An 18,755-nucleotide genomic window follows, 5' to 3' on the forward strand; every position below is an offset into this window, starting at 1 on the left:
GTGGTTGTCATAAGGTTTAAAATATAACTCTTCAATTAATCATAGTCTAGCTTAAAATAATATTATAATACTTTGCTTGTAGTATAATAAACTTACAACAGTATACTACCAACTTCTCCCTTCCGTTATTCGTGCTAGTATTATCAGATATTTCACTTTTACATACACTACATACCCAGAATAGATTGCCACTATTTTTGCTTTAAACAAGCCATTATCTCTTGGTGATTAAAAAATTAAAAATAATTTTTATATTAAAATGTATTTTTACTATCTTCAGCACTCTTCCTCTATATAGATCCAAGTTTCTATGTGGTGTTAAAACCTTTCTATCTGAAAGGCATTCTTTAACACTTTTTTTGTAATGCAGTTTTCATGGGAATTAATTCAGTTTTTGTTTGTCTGAAAAAGTCACTATTTATCCCTTAAATAATGGAAGATATTTTGCTGGGTGAAAAATTCTGGATTAACAGGGTTTTTTTTTTTCCCTGCCAATTTAAAGATGTTACTCTACTGTCTCTTGGCTTGTATAGTTTCAGATGAGAAATCTACTGTAATTCTTAATCTTCAAATTTTTCTTCTCTCTTTCTTCTCCTAAGATACCCATTATGTAGGTACTAAACTACTTGATATTGTCCCACAGCTCTCAGATGTTCTTTTTAAAAATTTTATTATTTTTTAACTCTTATATCTCTTACTTTGAGTAATTTCTACTAACATATTGTCAAGTTTATGAATCCTTTTCTTGTCTATGTCTAGTCTACTGATAATCCTGTCAAAGGCAATCATCATCTTTGTTACCTTGGTTTTTCCTGTGATTTTTAGTTGATGAGTCAATCTAGTCCGAAGCTGAGCTGGGGTTGGGTTGTGATGTTGCTCTCATTATCCTCATGCACCAGCAGTTTCAAATTCCTTTCATACTACCTTGTGCTTAGAGTAGGGTTTCTCTCAATGTTCCAACCACTTTCAACCTCAGCTTTAGGCTTTTTTTTTTTTTCCCACCAAGACAGAGTTTTGCTCTTGTTGCCCAGGCTGGAGTGCAAACGTATGATCTCGGCTCACTGCAACCTCCGCCTCCTGTGTTCAAGCAATTCTCCTGCCTCAACCTCCTGAGTAGCCAGGATTACAGGTATCCACCACCATGCCCAGCTAATTTTTTGTATTTTTAGTAGAGACTGGGTTTCACCATGTTGGCCAGGATGGTCTTGAACTCCGGACCTCAGGTGATCTGCCAGCCTTGGTCTCCCAAAGTGCTGGGATTACAGGCTTGAGCCACTGCGTCCAGCCCCTGCGCCACCGCATCCAGCCCCTGCTTTAGGCTTTCTTGAGACACTGTGCCCCTGAAAGGGTCTTTCTCCATTCTTTGCTGCGGCCACAGTGGCACACTGTTGTGACATGTTATTTGACATTTGCTAACCTGATGTTTGAATGATAGAGGGAAGTTTTCTCTTGTGCTGGTTCATCCTCTCTCTTAGGTGGGTCCTATGTCTCTGGGTCTTGGGTACAGGGCTTTTTCAGTGATCCTACGACTCTCCAACAAAAGGAGATTTCTAATGATCTGGGTAGATCTGAGTAGAGGGTGGGTTTCTGCTCTTCCCCCCAGTGATGAAGAATTTCTTTTTTCTGGTACCTGATCAGCTGCAATAGATCTTAACTGTGCAATTGGAGCAATAGGGTTTTCTGTTCTTCCCCCCAAAGATAGAAGGTTTTTTTCCTGTAGGAAAGATACGAGGGAAGGATCAGGACCAAGTGTCATGTGTTTTCCACAATGGTTGCTGCGCTCCACCCACTGCCAACTTGGTATCAAGGATAAAGTGTTTTTAAGCTCCTGCCCTGTTCTCCATCTTTCTCAAGGGTGCCCGTGTAGTCTATGGAGAGGAACATGTGCACAAACACAAACTCCTCTTGCATCTGCAGCACCCGTGGGTTCTATACACCCAGGAAGCCACCCTTGTCTTTTAATAATTCAATCAAAAATGTATCTGAAATTTTTTATTCACTTTTGTGATAACTCAGTCTTCTTCCCTCATTCTGCCCCAGGTAAACCAGTGCCCAGGTAAGCCAGTGTCCAGGTGAACCAGTACTCACATCCCTACTTCTCCTTGGAGGTGCCTGTATTTCTTCAGATTTTTGGCTAATTCGTTTCCTTGTGTTATCAATTCTCTGATGAGGTCAAGAAAAATTATGATTTTGAAGATTATGTGGCTTTTCGTCATTGTTAAGGTGGAAGCAACGTTCTAGCTTTCTACAATCTGACTAGAACCAGGAAGTGTTTCTGATTTAACTAAATATGCAGTATTATCATTTATTTTCCTATCTATGCCTACTTATTATTTTTAAAAGTATGAGAGAGTTCTTAGTAGGCCCGTGTGATGGTTAATTTTAGGTGTCAACTTGACTGCATTAAGAGATACCCAGATAGCTGATGGAATGTTAATTTTGAGTGTGTTGATGACAGTATTTCTGGAGACTGGCATTTCAATCAGTGGACTTAGTGAGCAAACCCCACACTCATCCAATGTGGGCAGGAACCATGCAGTCAGCTGAGGCCTTAGATAGAACTAAAAGGTAGAGGAAAAGCAAATTCTCATTCACTCTGTCTTGCGAAGCTGTGACACCATTCTTCTCTTGCTCTTGAACATCAGAACTCCACATTCTCTGGCCTTTGGTCTCCAGAACTTGCACCAGCAGCCCCCAGTTTCTCAGGCCTTTACCTTGGACATAGTGTTATGCCATTGGCTTTCCTGGTCCCGAGTCTATTTGAAGTAGATGGGGAGAGGAAATGCAACGCCTTGGCATAAAAATCTAGACAAACTTTATGACAATCCCTCTACCTTCACACAATATATTATAAAAATGGAAAACCAAATTTAAGAAAACTGGTAATTACCTGAACAAAATCATGCAGTCAGGGGAGTTAAAATGCACTTAGAGAATAGTAAGTAGGCCCCAAATAGGTACGTCTCAGCATCCAGGAATGTTAGAAACAAGGCCAGAGAAACAGACAAATTAGACCATGTTGCACAGTTGCCAATCAGATCTGAAAGTTTCCTATCAGCTAAAGGACTCAGATTGAGAGACAATGAGAAAATAATGAAACTTCTGTGAAGGAGAGTGATATGGAGAAAGTGATCCTTTAAGAAAATGTGTCTAGTGATCAGCTGGCAACAGATGGAAGGTAAGATAATCCAGAAATAGGGAAATGGAATAATAAATTAGTATAATAGTCTAGGAGTAAAAAGGTCAAGGCCTGTATTGCAATGCTAGCAATGCAACTAGGAGGAAACGGGGACAACTTGGGAGGCACTGTAGACAATTTCTAAGACTGGTTGACGGATTTGACAAGAGTGGTGGAGGGAAAGGAGAAATCAAATGCACAAGGCTTCATGCTGGGATCATAGGGGCCCAATTGTCTCACTAGTATCTTCAATTCTTCCTTTTTCAAGACTTTTCTCCTTTCTGCTTTTAAACTTGCCCATGCTTGAATTAGCATAAATGTTTGGAAAAGGTAAAAAAACATTTATCCTCAAAATGTTTTTGAAGTAAACCATCTCTGAAATAAGAACTTGTTTTCCAGCCAAAACTCAATTTGTATTCAAACTGTTGTTTAAACACTCTGTCCAAACATGACAGATGTTGGAATCAATTGGTTTGCAAGTCTTATTTTTTTCCCTCAGCTTCAATAAACAAAATCTTCTTAAGTTATTTTCCACCAAATACATTTACTAAATCTTCAAAATGCATATAGACCTCTATAAAGTTAATTGAAAATCAAATTCTTGGCCTTGAAAAACTAAAAAGAAAGGTAATATGGACACAACTTTTTCAAAATGCTTTAAAAGATACAAGAGCATATTTTTTAAAAGCTTAAAGACACAACAATAAAAGAACTTCCTCTTGTATTACCTCTGTAAATTTTTTACTAACTTTTTCCTGAGGTTCCAAAGAAATTTTAGAATAATTTTCGTAATAAGATTTTGTAGGATTTTTAACAAACCCTGCAAATTACATAAGAAAACTTGACATTTTAATAATATTGTATTCTAATTCAATAATGTGCAATGTTTCCTTATTTGTTCACATCCACTCTGGTATGTTAGAATTTGCTATAGGTAATACTGTACAAGTCAAGTGAGTCTTTGGCTGCTTCTATATATTACCATGAACAATAAATATTTATTGACACTCTCCTTGATGAGGATAACGAGAATAACAACAGGCTAAATTTAATCAATACAAAAGGAATTGAGAAGTAAAACTCAGCCCTAAGGCCCCCTGGCTCATTTCTACCTATTTATTCATCTATAAACCAGGACTTATAATAGAATCGAGCTTTTAGTATTTTGGGGATTAAATGAAATAATATGTATAAAGTACATAGCATGGTTCCTTGTACATTGTAAATATTCCCTAGTATGATTATGTTATTAATCTTTTTCATTTATTGTCTACTCATATCTACTTTATTAATTATCCTTCTATGTTCACTACCTATTAGGATCTTAATAATTTAAATATAGTGTTCTTTCTGTACTAAAATATTAATGCTTGATTATAACAAATTCATTTCTAACTTTTTTGCCTTTCAAAAAATTTGATACGCATTTGATAATATTACTTCTCTTAAGCATTTCTTCTTGAGATTTACCATTGTTTTTAAAGGTAGAAAATCTTTTCTGTTCCAGAGATACATACAAGATAATATGTTTATTTGAGCAGCTTCTTCTTCTTCTTTCTTCTCCTCCTTCTCCTCCTCCTTCTTTTCTTCTTCTTCTCTTCTTCTTTTCTTCTTCTTCTTCTCTTCTTCATCTTTTCCTCTTCTTCTTCTCCCTCCTCCTCCTCCTCCTCCTCCTCCTCCTCCTCAGTAGCTGGACATTTTACATTTAACTCTTTGGTATGAATGGAATTGCAGGATGGGGTTGTGAAGTGGGGCTCAAATTTAATTTTCTAGCAAACATTGATTGCAATAAAAGTCTCACATGTGGAATAGTGCTTTCTGTTATTATTGATTTGTATTACATGTTCAGTCTGGCTCATTAACCTTATGTAAGATCCAGCTGCTCAAACCCCTACTACAAAATTCTAGGTTCTGCCTCCTGCTCTCCATTCTGATACTGCTCCCTCTGGTCTGAGCACTTGGTTGAGTCCACTGCTTCATGCTGAAATTTCCTTCTCTCCCTACAACAAGCACTGTGGTTTACCTTTAGTTGCATCTTGGGCATCTGACTTCACGTGGCTTCTATTGGCCAATCTGCCCCACACCACATGTGGTGGTGCCTAAATCTGGTGCCCTAGGAAAGGGATCAGATACTACCATGTTTATTACTACTTTGGCAACCTTTGGCAGGCACTGAATTTTGCTTCTGTTTTCCTCTAGGCTATGAACCCTTCAAGCTCACAGCTATATTTGACAGCTAATTTAAGTTAATTTATTTAATGTAAGTTTGCAAAGGTCCTCAAAGCTGAAGCAATGATCTGCTCATCTCTCTAAATTCTAGCTCTTAAATAATGTCTTATTATGTCATGTTAGATTTTTCAATGCTTTTATGAAAGCATTTTATATTTTATCTCATAATTTTAGTTGTTTTCAGCCTTATCTTACCAGATATAGACTTGCCCTGCTTTACATCTTTTCAATTAAATACACATGTATTAATTCCCTATTTAAATTATGTTTCTTCATTACAGAATTATCCTAGGTACATAGTACAGTGCTTAACCCACAGTAGACACTCAAATAATATTTGATAATACAGACATGTGCCACATTAACAACATTTTGGTCAACAATGGACAACCTATATGAAAGTGGTCCCATAAGATTATAATAACATATTTTTACTGTACATTTTCTATACTTAGATATACAAATACTCACTGTTGTGTTATAATTGCCCATGATATTCAGTGCAGTAACATGCTGCTCAGGTCTGTAGCCTAGGAGAAACAAGCTATACCATATAGCCTCGGTGTGTAGTAGACTATACCATCTAGTTTTGTAAAAGTACACTTTATGATATTAACCTAATGATAAAATTGCCTAACAAGGCATTTCTCAGAATGTGTCCCCATCATTAAATGGTGCATGCCTGTAATTATAGAGATAGCAGTGATAATGTCAGCCAATCAGAAAGCTTCAGATTGCCAAAATGGCCAAATAACTCTGAAAACTCTGAAACATTGACTCTTAAATATGAGATTTCTTACCATAAAATGCTTCGAAATAATTATAATTGGAACATGTTTGTAACAAGGGAGAATCTAGATTATGTCTAGAACATGCCTCTGTTTATTTGGTTACAAAACATTCATAAAGCATACAAGAAAGAAGTATGTACAAACACGAAAGTCAGGGAGAGGGAGGCGACACCATCATCAGTATGATTTTTCTGTTCTCCAGCAAAAGCTTAGGAACAAATTTGTTCTGCACCCTTGATTTTAGTAACTGTATGGAGAACTCCCTGATGTTTCAAATATTTGTGAAACCATGTCATCATTTGGATTTGCCACATTTCTGTGTCCTCTGCTAAACCACAAGTCCACAAGGAGAGGGACAGTTGATTTGTTCTTTACTGTATTCCTAGTATCAAGTGCACCATTTAATACATAATAGGTACCAAATAAATTTTTATTAAATGAATGAGAGGGTGCAATATGTTCAGAGGCATAAGACATTGCTCTGTCTTGAAGAATTTAAAATTTTCATACATTTTGTCATTTGTTGCTGGCAAGAACCTTATGAGACAGCTTTGCCAGCATAATTTGCGAGGACCACTATCTTTTTTTTTTAATGAAGGAATTGAGACCCATAGAATATATGAAACGTACCCAGAGTCACATTGCTTTTTAGTGGTAAAGCCAATATTTCTCGGAATTTAATGTTTCATATTCTTCCTTTATGCCACAATGCCTCCCTGTGAGTGAAACACAAGTGTCAAAACACAACAGAAAATTAAATTTAAAACATCCAGGATGACTATAAATTATCTAGAAATTCACATAATAAAAACAGTGAAAATTAAATACCATAGGCTCATGGAGGAGTTAGAGTTTAGGTTAACTCCTCAAGACTCTAAGTAAAGAGTGGAACAGAGGTTATCTCAGGGAAAAGAATTTCAGAACTCTCATCAGGATTTTTTAAAGCCAATTTATGTTCTTGTTTTTTTTTTCTAATGGTAATGATTGATTAGCACTATAAATATTGTGGAGGTAAGAAATGGTTCTCTCACAAGCCACATAACATAGCATGGGTATTATAGTGGTATGCGAGCCATGAGATTGATAACAGTCTTGACTTTTGCCTAGTAAAACTATACTGAAACATAATTAAATGGGAAATGTTCAGGATATTCACACAATACGTTACTAATCTAAATGATAATACTCAGTATCTGAGTCCATGTTATGCCTAATGATGACTGCGGAGAAAAGCATGAAGAGCCAGTAACAAGTTCTGATTCCTGCAAAAAGCTAGCACGGAAATTTCACCACTTGATAAGAAGAGGGATTGTTCAGTGCAAAATTGGCAATGACCTCTATGATGATTTCAAATGACTAGGCTCTCTAGATTCAGATAAAATGTTGACAAGGTATCCTATTAGTTAAGCATTTCTTTCTTTCTTTTCTTTCTTTTTTTTTTTTTTTTCAAAGCAATGCTTACTGGCATTATGCTGATTTAAGAAACCCCATTCTGACTGTTAATGAAAACTTAATGGACCTGACATAAGTAAGATGATCTTAAGCTCTCCTCACTCTCTAAATTGCCTTTTTTGTTGCCTTCTGGAAAATTGCTGGGTCATTGAACACTGATGTCATGCCACGGTATGAAAGGAAACCTGGTGAACACCACTGGGAAGGTGAAGTATATTCAGAATACAGTCAGGCAGGTCCTAGGGCCATATAAAAATATGAAGAAATAGGAACTAGGATATCAGAGCAAGGGTCAAGAAATCAGTAATTTAGAAGCAATTCAGGCAGGCCTGACTTTGCTTCGCAACTCTACCTGTTAATAGCTTTGTTAACTTGGGGGAGTTACTTAACTATTCTCAGTTTCAGTTTCTTTATCATTAAGACAGATTATATAAAAATAGTATCTACTGCAAATGCTTATGTGAAGAATGAGAGAGGAAAATCGGTAAAATATTTATTATTGTGCTTGGCACATAGCTTTCTACTATCATCATCATTTTCATTGACATTAACAGGAACAAGATAGAGGTACAGCAATCAAGATACATGGAAGAAAGAAAAAAGAAAAATAATAAAGTGTAGCAGCTCAAGACAGACAAGAGTCAGAAATCCAACACAGCAGCAGGTCCTAGAGCCACAAGTCATTGAAAGAGAATTTAGAGATCGTCTAGTCAAATATCTCTGTTTTACAGATGAGCAACTCAATGCTAAGAGATGTCTCAATGTCAAACTATTTTTGAAAACATTTTGGCGTTTTTTTATAAAGTTAAACATGGACTTACCATGTTTACATGGGCAACCTTGTCATTCCTTTCTTAACTATTCACCCAAGAGAAATAAAAACTTATATCCACACAAAGAATTGCATACAAATGTTCACAGCACCTTTGCTTGTAACAGCCTAAACTGAAAACAATCAAATGTCAATCAACAGGAGAATAGATAACTAAATTTCATGTAATTGAATACATTCAGCAATAAAAAAGAATGAACTAGTAGTGCACATAACATGGATGTATCTTAAAAGCATTATGCTCAGCAGAAGAGACAGTACAAAGAGTACATACTGTCTGATTCTACTTACACGAAGTTCTAAAGAATGCAAGTCACGGAGATCGAAAGCATAAGAGTAGTTGCCTGGGTCTTGAGGGGACGAGGTGGCAAGAGTTTGTGAAGGGGCATGAGAGAACTTTTGGGGATGATGGAAAGATTTTATATCTTTTATGAAATGTTTTATATCTTAGTTGTGCTGGTGGTTACACAGTGTATAGATTGTCAAAACTCTTTAAAATTGTACGGTTTAGTTGGGTATATTTTATTGTATATAAATTATACCATATATAAAATGAAGTCATTTTTCTTGATCAGATTGATCATGTTCAAATAAGTTGGTTTTAAAGAGAGAACTACTTGATGCCTTATCCTTTTCTAGGGAAGAACTAGGATTCAAAGCCAGATCTTTGCTAACTAGTTAGCTAGTTAGCTACATTCACAATTAACCAGTGCTCACTAAGCTGAGCTTTGCTGAGTAATTAGTATAACATCCTGTTCTTCTTGCTCTTATTCTGACAGGTAGCCTGTGAAATGGCATAAATATTGACTTTGGAGTCACAAGGATGTGTCTTGGTGACATGGCTTACCCTCTTACTAGCTGTGTGGCTTTGGCCACTTTGTTTAGACCTAGCTGATCTTCCTTTCGCTCATGTCTCAATTTGGCATAAAACTCCTATTTATAAGGTTTCTATAAAGATAAAATGATACAATATAAAAAGTAACCAGAAAATGATAGGCTAAGCACTTGATAAATTGTAGCTATGACTATTATTAATTTCTTTGGCCACAGACCCAGAGCTCTGTCATACATAAACCTTGACTTGTGAGCTGGTGAAACAATCCCCCCGGGCTGCATTTATCCATTAGTGCAACAAATATTACTCAGTACCTGTGACAGACCAGGCAGTGTTTTAGACTCTTGGACTTTGGTAGAGAACAAAAGAGCTATGTTCCAGTAAGAGGAGACTGAAATGGATAAGCCAATACATGCATAATATGGCAGGTGACAACCTACACCAAGAAGAAGCATTAACAGAGTAAGAGGGAAAGAGAATGATTAGGGATGATAGGAAGTTGCCATTTGACAAAAACTGCTTATAAGCAGCTGATCTGCTAACGTGATATTCTAACAGAAATCTGAACAAAAAGAGTGAACTGGAAAAAAAAAAAAAAAGAACAGAGAAGGGGTTATGCAGAGAAATAGTTGGATGGCAAGTATTCCAGGTAGTGGGAAGAGCGGGAGAAAGGCCCTGTTGCAGAAGTCTGCTTGGCACATTTTGGAATATGTAGGAAGCCTGGGGAGCTGTTTATGGTTTTCAAGATTTAGAACAGTGCCAGTCATTTGTGCAGGGTATGATGACATACATAATTTACTGACTGTTCACAATGTTGAATTCCACCTCTCCTGTATTTGCTACTGAATTTTCCGTTTAGAAGCAAATCTTCCTACAAAATTCCTCTTGCTATTGTCTTGCATAGCTAATGGCTTTGGTACCAGGAGAAAGTATTTACCTTTCTGTGTACACTTTGTAAATAGTAAACATTTATTAAAATACAATTAAAATAAATAGATAGTAGTCCAAATAAGCTTTCTTTTTGCTTAATGGAGATGTAAATCTGCACACTCAGTGTGATGGGAAGTAGCTGAACTCTAAGGTGCCATCTGTCATTGCCATGGGAAATAATATTTTCCATTCTCATTATGGACCCAGGAGCAGGAAAGAAGTTGAATGTGGGGATGGAAAATGTAAGTGCTCAAACCTATCACTTCTCATTCTAATTTTCTCCTGTTCCTTTAGGATGAAAAGCACAAAATCAAAAAGCACTAAAGCACAGAAACAGTCCTTACATTATTTTAGCCACTATATGCTAATCTAGGTCCACAAAATGGGGCACATTGAAACTGGAAGAGGAGAAGGCTAACCCATCAAAGTGGAAGTCAGCTGTGAACACTCACTGCCTTTAACAAGTGACTATGTACCTTCAGCATAGTATAGATGGCAGCCAATGGCTTCTCTCACCACGGCTTGACCTAGTCATCTAAGTTTTACTTCTGGGAAAAATCTACAGAGGAAGACAAAAAGTAGAGATGCTTCCTTATCTCTGGTACCAGCACAATTTGCTTGAACTTTCAATACTCTGGCCACATACTGAAGCATAATAGAATTCAACCCTAAGGAACCCCAGGGGTTATTCCTGGGGAGCACTAGTCTAAAGCCAGTCTTATAATGGCTCAATGTGGTTAAGAAGTGCAAGCAGAGTGTTAACTGGCACACCACAAAAATCATGATGTGATGTCAGTGATAAATATGGGTAGAACTAGGATCTATCAGCAAAATAATGAAGATGTGCTTGGGAAAGGAAGAAGGTAGTCTCCTTGGTTCTCAGGGAAAGGATATTTTTGGTGAGTAAATTAGTTCATTCTTGCACTGAAATAAAGAAATACCTGAGACTGGGTAATTTATAAAGAAATTAAGTTTAATTGGCTCACAGTTCTTCAGGCTCTACAGGTAGCATAGTGGCATCAGTTTCTGAGGAGGCCTCAGGAAACTTATAATCATGGTGGAAGGTGAAGGGGAAGCAGGCGCATCTTACATGGCCAGAGCAGGAGCAAGAGAGAGAGGGGGCAGTTGCTACACACTTTTAAATAGCCAGATCTCACAAGAATTCACTATCGCAATGACAGCACCAAGGGGAATGGTGTTAAGCCGTGAGAAACCACCCCCATGATCCAATCACCTCCCATGAGGCTCCACCTCCAACAATGGGGATTACAATTAAACATGAGATATGGGCAGGAACACAGATCCAAATCATGTCATTCTGTCCCTGGTCCCTCCTATATCTTTTGTTTTTCTCACATTGCAAAATCAATTATGCCCTCCCAGTAATCCCCCAAAGTCTGAACTCATTTCAGCATTAACTCACAAGTCCAAAGTCTAAAATCCAAAGTCTTATGAGCCTTCCACCTATGAGCCTGTAAAGATTGAAAAACAAGTTAGTTACTTCCAAGATACGTTGGGGTCACAGGCATTGGGTAAATATTCCCGTTCCAAAAGAAAGTAGCTACAGGCACCATACAAGTCTGAAACCCAGTAGGGGAGTCATTAAATCTCGAAGCTCCAAAATAGTTTCCTTTGACTCCATGTCTCATGTCCACATTACTCTGATTCAAGGCCTTGGGCAGCTTCACCCTGGTGGCTTTGCAGGTGTCTGTTCCCATGGCTGCTCTCATAGGCTGGTGTTGAGTGTCTGCAGCTTTTCCAGGCACAGGGTGCAAGCTGCCAGTGGATGTACCATTCTAGGGTCTGGAGGATGGTAGCCCTTTTCTCACAGCTCCACTACGCAGTGCCCCAGTGGGAATTCTGTGTGGCTCCAACCCCACATTCCCCTTTACATTACCTTAGTAGAGGTCCTCTATGAGGGCTCTGACCCTGCAGCAGGCTTCTGCCTGGACATCCATGCTCTTCCATACAACCTCAGAAATCTAGGCAGAGGTTCCCAAGCCTCAACTCTTGTACTCTGCACACCTGCAGGCTTAACACCATGTGGAAGCTGCCAAGATTTAGGGCTTGCACCCTCTGAAGCAGCAGCCTGTGCTTCCTGGATTCCTTTTAGGCACAATTGGAGCTGGAGTGGCTAGGATGCAGGGACCACTGTTCAGGGCATCAGGACCCTGGGCCTGGCCCATGAAACCATTCTTCCCTCCTAGGCCTCTGGACCTGTGATGGGTGGGGTTGCCATGAAGTTCTCTGAAATGCCTTCAAAGGTTTCTCCCCATTGCGTTGGCCATCAGCACTTGGCTCCTTTTTACTTATGCAAATTTTTTGCAGCCTGCTTTAATTTCCCCCCTGAATGAGGTTTTCTTTACTACCACATGGCCAGGCTGAAATTTTTCAAGACTTTTATGCTTTGCTTCCCTTTTAAACATAAGTTGCCATTTTAGGTTATGTTTTTGCTCACACATATGAGCATAGGCAGTTAAAAACAGCCAGGACACATCTTGAATGGTTTGCTGTTTAGAAATTTCTTCCACTAGATACCCTAAATCATCATTATCAAGTTCGAAGTTCCACAAATCTGTAGGGCATGAGCATAATGCCACCAAGTTATTCACTAAGCATAACAAAAGAGACCTTCTCTCCAGCACCGAATAAGTTCCTCATTTCCATCTGAGACTTCCTCAGCCTGGACTTCATTGTCCATATTACTATAATTTTGGTCACAACCGTTCAACAAGTCTCTAAGAAGTTCAAAATTTTCTCTTATCTTTCTTTCTTCTTCTGAGACCTCGAAACTCTTCCAACCTCTGCTCATTACCCAGTTCCAAAGTTACTTCCACATTTTCAGGTAGCAATGCCCCACCCCTTGGTACCAATTTTCTATATTAGTCCATTCTCACACTGCTGTAAAGAACTATCTGAGACTGGGTAATTTATAAAGAAAATGGATTTAATTGGCTCACAGTTCTGCAGGCTATACAGAAAGCATAGTGGCATCAGTTTCCAGGGATGCCTCAGGGAACTTACAATAGTGGCAGAAGGTGAACGGGTAGTGAGGTGCGCCTTACATGGCCGGAGCAGGAGCAAGAGAGGAGGGGAGGAGGTGCTACATACTCTTAAACAACCAGATCTCAGGAGAGCTCACTATTGTGACAACAGAATCAAGAGGAATGTTGTTAAACCATGAGAAACCACCCCCATGATCAAATCTTCTCCTATCAGGCTCCACCTCTAACACTGAGGATTACTAATTGAATAAGAGATTTGGACAGGGACACAGATCCTAACCATATTAGTGGGGACCCTTCTAAAAGGCTGGAAAACCTCTTTCTCAATTCTATCTCTATGTACCTTCAAGTAGCTTCTTGCGACTGATCGCATTCACTTTGGATAATCTGCACCTGAACTCTGCCTTTATTAGTACAGGCAGTGAAAGTCAATTGTGTTAACAAATATTCCAAGGAAAAACTGAGAGAGAATTCAGTGAGGAACCTGATTTTTCTGTGGGAGGATTTTGAGTGTTTAGTCAATTCAGCTCACTAGCCTAAACTAAATATTAAATAAACAGATTGTAGTTTATTTGATGACTGCTGGACCACAAAAGCACCGAGTGGAAATCCAAATTCAATTTTAGACAAACCTGGAGATAAGGTACTGCACAGTTTCCTAAAGTTGATAGAATGTCACATATAACTGCCCCACACATGGACCAACCAGTAGTGACCACTGCGCTTTTCATACCTGTGGATAAAGGTCTAATGGAAGCTGCTGCTGAATCTACATTAATCAATATATAAAGTTATCAATACCCAGAAAAATTAGAGGAAATAGAAATATTATAAAGCATTACCTAAGTTCAACAACATTGCCTCTATTTAAAAACAGAAAATATAGAAAGTTTTGTATTTTAAAACTTAAACTCAAGATTAAAAATGTATGTTCATAATAACATTGATGAACAGCAATAGATACTGTGTGTTTTATATTTTTATAAGTTCTCCACATATCATGCATCAAGAATAGCCCATGTTTGTTAGCACTTTACCGATTTAAAGTGTTGTCAGAAAAGTTCAGTCATTTAGTGCTCATGAAATCTTGAACGATAGGTATTATTACCATCTCAGCCATTTTACTGAGGAAACTAAGACGCCATGATGGTTCATTATTTTCCCTTATTTCTGTAGGCAAGTACCAATGGCGGCACCAAGATTCACACTAAAGGTCTTTAATTCCAAAATCCTTTGAAACTTTCCAATTCTGCCTTTTCCCGTAAAACCTCAAAACATAATTTTACACTAATGAAACTGATGATTGAGGAGTCTCCCCATATGCAAGGCATACTTCACCATCATAGATACTGAATGCAATTGTCTTATTTTTTATGTGTGAGAGAGTGAGAAAGAGATAGACAGATAGAGAGAAACACACAGAGAAGCTGTTTAAAGGGGAAGGGAGAATGACCTTATTTCATCCCTCATGCCTTTCTCTGCAATGCCTCCTGCCCCGTCCACTTTTTTAAAACCATTTTTCTGTCTTAAAACTACACATTGCCTTGCCAAACACCAAAGCTAATTAGTTACCATTTTCTGAAATCCATAAAATGGTAGTCCCTGACATTCTTTGATAAAGAAGTTTCTGATGTTAAAATAGTGCTTTATCTTGGTTTACCCAAGCACAGATAATTATGTAGACTTAATGTTTTTTATAATTTAAAATATTTTAAGGTATATCATATGCATAGGACAAAGCATCAGTATCTTGCTGTTACTTACATATGTAGTAAGTTAAAACAGAGTGTCATATAGTGCAAAGATGGCAAGGAGTTTAAATTTCAAGCCTACTCCAACCAAGTGATAGTTGCTACCTGTAGCACCATGTTGTAAACTACTCTGAGGCCAAGACCAGGACCAATGACAGGGAGTGCAGAGATGGATTAACAATGCCTGTCATGGCTTCAGGAGTGGGGAGTGGCACTAACTTCCCATCCTGAAGTTATTATATCTTGCCAGACTTAGAAATAAAATATTAAAATGTCTTTCATTAAAAGGCAAGTTCATAATTTACATGTCAGTCTATAAAGAGAATCACATACTTATTTCTAACTCCCTGAGTTGGACTTCTTGGATGAGCTTCAAGAGAGGGTTTTAATCAATGGCATGTTGGTAATTTTAGAGCCTGAGACAGTCTAGTCTGACATCTGACTGGGCGTGTTTCAGTGTTTCAGTACATGGGCAGTAAAGCAGAGATGTTGGGAAGAGAAAAAGGAAAGGAAAAGAGTGTACTTCAAGACTGGCCACGATATTCAGAAGTGTGCTAAATGCTCAGAATATCCGGCCTGGGTGTTGTCACATCAAAGTTCAATACATCAGGCAAGACTGACTGTATAGTGTCACTCCTCCACTCCCACCTCCATCCCTGCCATCTGTCCCTGGGTTCTCTCTCAAATTCACTTGTGGCCCTGTTTGAAGACAGGAGACATTCGGCCTAAAGTTCTTGCATTAATATTGAAATGCAAAACAGCTTACTTAATTAAATAAAAACTGCAAATAACATTATTATTTTCCTACTGTCATTTCATTAGGTCCATTCAAGTTTGGTCTACTTTTCTGAAACTGCCTACATTTGCAGAGTTAATCTTTAGCGTTCTTATTGATTTGGACAGAGTTGGTTATTTGTTTGTAGTATCTTAACACCTAGAAGACAAACAACATAAATGAAAAGCTGAATGAGTATCAACCCCTGCTGCCCACACACCTTCACTGTGTAGATAAAGAAGCTGAGGCACAACAGGTTAAAGCAACTTGTCCCAGGTCACACTGTTAGCAAAAGGTAAGCTGAGATGTAAGCCCAGACAGCCTAATGTCAGAGCCTGAGCTCTAAACACTCTGCTTACTCTGCTGCCTCTCTAAATAGGGGGTAGACTATTGCCCTCAGAAAGTTAAGCTATGAAATCAGCACAGAAATATGCAAAATCTCTCCAAGGAGGCAATATGACCATCTGGCCAGAGTAGACTTTCCCTGTAAACTCATTAGAGTTATTAACGTGATAATCTTAAAAGGGTAGTTGGTCAACCATGGAACACAGAAAAATGAGACTCCCAGAGACAGAGACTAACAGGGACTGTGCAATGCTAATCAGGGGAGAGAAGCCTTTCGTTACCAGGCAAAAACATCAGGGAAGGCTTCACTCGTACCCCTATAGTGGAGAAAAGAGCCTCTAGTTATTTTAGTTGAGGTGTATTTCTTAAGATCGACCAACTCTCTTTATTCTAATTTATGCTTACCAGATAAATGTTTGATTAGTTTGCTTATAGGGAGGCTCTAGGCATTCAAGTATTTTGGTAATGTACTAAAGTAGGATTCTCTGAATAAAGTGTGGACTTTCATTAATGTTAATGTATCAATATTGGTTCATTGATTGTAACAAATGTGCCACCCTAAGGTAAGATATTAATAATAGGGGAAGCTGGGTGTGAAGTATGTAGGAATTCTCTGTACCATCTTTAATTTTTCTGTAAGTCAGACTGTTGTGAAAAATAAAGGCCATTACACAACAATAATAAAGTAGGATTCTGCCTAAGCACCAGTCTTTTTGTTTGTTTAGTGTGCTATTTCCCTGAATATTTACTCTGCTTTCAGAAAACACAGCATCAGAACTGGAGGGCCAAACAGACAACATATAGCAGAACCTGCTAAAGTAAAGGTTGTGTCATGAGGGCTGTTACAGTCAGCTGGTCAACCTTCCCTGGCGAAATGCCTTCACTTTCACAAGCTACCTTTGTAAGTTTAATATGGCTCAAGATAGGGCCAAGGCAGGCAGGTGCAAGATCCTTGATGCTTCATCTTGCTGTTAGACTAGAGCATTGTAAATCCTTAAGCAATCTATCCTAAAATTAGGACTAATGAAGCTGAGTTTACATATGGGCACCTGTGACTTGAAAAGTTAGTTGTGGAACAAGTAACGAGGAAAAAATTAAAACTGGAGAAACCTAGTCCCTACTAACTAGATGGTATTGGACAAGCCATTTACTGCTCCGAGCCTAAATTTTTTCATATAAAGAATTGTAGATTACTTACTTCACTCATCAATAGAACCTTTATAAGGATCGAAATCCATATGAAATTATTTCCTAAGTGTTGCTACCACTGACCTTGAGTCTAGTGACAGCTCTCACCTACACAGTACTTACCACAAGCCATGTGCTGTTCCAAGCATATTTTGTATACTAACTCATTTCATGCTCACAATAATCCTGTAGCAAATTCTGTGATGTGTCACCCCAAAACTGACCACAGGATCAAGACCCTTATTTTCTCAGCTATTTAAGACAGTGTTGGCGAATGACCACTCAGAGCTGAGTTGCTCTCTGGAAGTTGCTTTCAGCCAAAGGAACTGGCTCATTCAAGGTTATAAGCCCTCACTGCAGGTAGTCCAGTCCACTTCCAGTGACTAGTTGTTGTGGGTGAGAGGGGACAAAGCCTCAGCTTCCTTGCCTTATTTATGAGACCGCTCTCTAAAGGGTCATCCCATTAGCTTCCATGGTGGGCTGAGGCCTCTGTTGCACCTGCATCACACAGCTCAATTTCTCTTCCCCATCCTGCTCCTCTCACCCTGTTACAATGCTGTTCCTCAGAAGCTTCCCCAGTGAGCCATCCACACACAACGGTCTGTCTCAGAACCTGCTTTTGGGAGCACTGAACATAAGATGGGTGTGATGGAGTACTGTCATTTCTTGTTTAAAAAACGTTTATTTTAAGGCCAGGCACCGTGGCCCATGCTTGTAATTCCAGCACTTTGTGAAGCCGAGGCGGGTGGATCCCCTGAGATCAGGAGTTCAAGACTAGCCTGGCCAACACGGTGAAACCCCATCTCTACTGAAAATATAAAAATTAGCCAGGTGTGGTGGCAGGAGCCTGTAATCCCAGATACTTGGGAGGCTGAGGCAGGGAAATCGCTTGAATCCAGGAGGCAGAGGTTGGAGTGAGCCAAGATCACACCACTGCACTCCAGCCTGGGCCACAGAATGGGACTCCATCTCAAAAAAAATCTTTTCTTTTAGAATCGGGGGTACATGTGCCAGTTGTTAGAAAGGAATATTGCATGATGCTAAGGTGTGGAGTACAAATGAATCCATCACCCAGGTAGTGAGCATAGTACCCAAAGAGTAGTTTTTCAACCCTTGGACCCCTCCTCTACTTCCTCTCTAGTAATCTCCACTGTCTATTGTTATTATCTTTACACCCGTGCATACCCAGTGTTTAGCTCTCACTTGTAAGTGAGAACATGTAATATTTGGTTTTCTGTTTCTGTATTAGTTTGCTCAGGATAATGGCCTCCAGCTGTAACCATGTTGCTGCAAAGGACGTGATTTTGTTCTTTTTTATGGCTGCATAGTATTCTGTGGTGAATATGTAGCACATTTTCTTTATTCAGTCCAGAATTGATGGACACCTGGGTTGATTCCATGTCTTTGATATTGTGAATAGTGCTGTAATGAACAAATAACTGCA

This window comes from Colobus angolensis, unplaced genomic scaffold (assembly GCF_000951035.1).
Source record: "Colobus angolensis palliatus isolate OR3802 unplaced genomic scaffold, Cang.pa_1.0 Scaffold10, whole genome shotgun sequence".
Classification (NCBI taxonomy): domain Eukaryota; kingdom Metazoa; phylum Chordata; class Mammalia; order Primates; family Cercopithecidae; genus Colobus; species Colobus angolensis.